Here is a 1,908-nt window from a genome sequence, read left to right as displayed (position 1 = left end):
AAACGGTACAACATGAGTTCAAGGAAAACATCGGACGTGTGCAATTAGAGGGCGTGAAGGCCCACATGTGTACCTTGTGAGGGGGAGAGAAGGAGGTGGGACGAACGACTGCTTGCACCAATTGTAATCGCTATCCCTTAAAAACCAATAATAATCACTATTTCACTCCTCTATACCTATCAAGGTGCGTTTCTCTGAATTTCTGGTCCATTCATTGTATAAAATTATTTTCTCCCATACCTATCTAAGGTGGTACTAAACTGTTTATCCTTCCGTGCATAAATAAATTTTTGGGCTGGGCCTTCAAAGCATGCAGTTAAGGGACCTGCTCTGCATCTTTTTTTACTTCTATCGGGACGCAGTGAGTTAGTCCCATATGTGGTATAGGGGCTTGCTCTTCATCTTTTCTTTCCTTCGATTGGGCCACAGGGAAATAATGTGTGGGGTTCAAACTCAGTATCTCTCTTACTGAAATGAAGGATCCAACCGACCGACCTGACCATAGAATTGTGTTACAAGAGATGGTTCGTTAGCGAATTAATAGTACAATCTCTATTCTTTACACCTATTTCCATCAATTTATATATGTTCGCAAATTGCCTAAAATATTAGTATGCCTTCTCATGATCCAAGAAACAGGGAGAACCAAGAGAAAGACTTGATATAGGAGGGAACACGCATGGCTCAAGCAAATTAGATCACACGCCAGAAAGAACTATTTACGGTCTAAAGAACCGGAAGGAATTAACTCCCAAATATTGTGTGCGGGGCTTCCATGAAGATCAAAGGAGGATGTTGCACTATCAAAGGCCTTCATCGCCATAATCAAATGTTTGATTGCGGGACACGATGATACACACGGGAATTAAGGAGAGACAAGGCCACCTAAATTTATTTTCTTAAATAGTTGCAACCCACTGAGTATTTTTCCTAAGCATGCAATGCTTCCACATCAACAAACCATGCATGTATGCCACATCATTAATCTACGATCCCACTAAATACTTTTCCATGCATGCAACCCTTTTACATCAACAAATCATACATGGCTGCCAAATAATTGGCCACCACATCATTCTCACAATTATTCATGATTGTTAACCTAATTATTCATATTTTCACTCTATCATCCAGCGGCAACATGCCGGTTATCTTCTAGTTAAACATATTGTTAGATAATTAAACTAGATCCATGGGACATGTGGGTGCATACTCAAAGAAGAAGGATTCAGTTTTTTAATTCAGGAACAGTGCATTATATGATGTAATTCCATCTATGCTGGTTTCCTTGAAGTGAGGGTCTGTATGGACACATATGGTGCTTAGCCCATAATTAAACGGATTGAGGGCCTGCGTGGATCAATTAAATCTCCTTGACCAATGATTAATTGTTTCATGATTAGTGTAAAACTGATATGAATTTCTTATAGACCCTTGTGTTGCGTTGGCAAATGGTTTGGTGGATGAAGAAATTAGTGTTTTCTTTGTAACAAAACATATGATGGTGTAGTTGCACATATAATTCTCACTGTTCTACACCACAATTGTTTTTCCGTTGTCCAACTAAAAAAATTGTTTCTTCGATTGCAACGCATGAGCATATGTGCTAGTACAATACAAATAAATTGTAGACATATACTCCCTCCGTCCAAAAATAGTTGTCATCAAAATGGATAAAAAGAGATGTATCTAGAATTAGAATACATCTAGATACATCTCCTTTTATCCGTTTTGATGACAAGTATTTTCGGACGGAGGGAGTAAAAACTAACAAGATCATTAACATCTAGAAAGATCTCAGATACACGTCCCATTTTGGCATATCTTTGTATACATGGAGGCGATCGCATGCATGATGGATTATTAATTTACCATTGTGGCATGCGGGGAAGCCCCCACTAGCTACAC

This window comes from Triticum dicoccoides, chromosome 2A, assembly GCF_002162155.2.
Source record: "Triticum dicoccoides isolate Atlit2015 ecotype Zavitan chromosome 2A, WEW_v2.0, whole genome shotgun sequence".
Taxonomy (NCBI): domain Eukaryota; kingdom Viridiplantae; phylum Streptophyta; class Magnoliopsida; order Poales; family Poaceae; genus Triticum; species Triticum dicoccoides.
Note: the sequence above shows the minus strand (reverse complement) of the source record.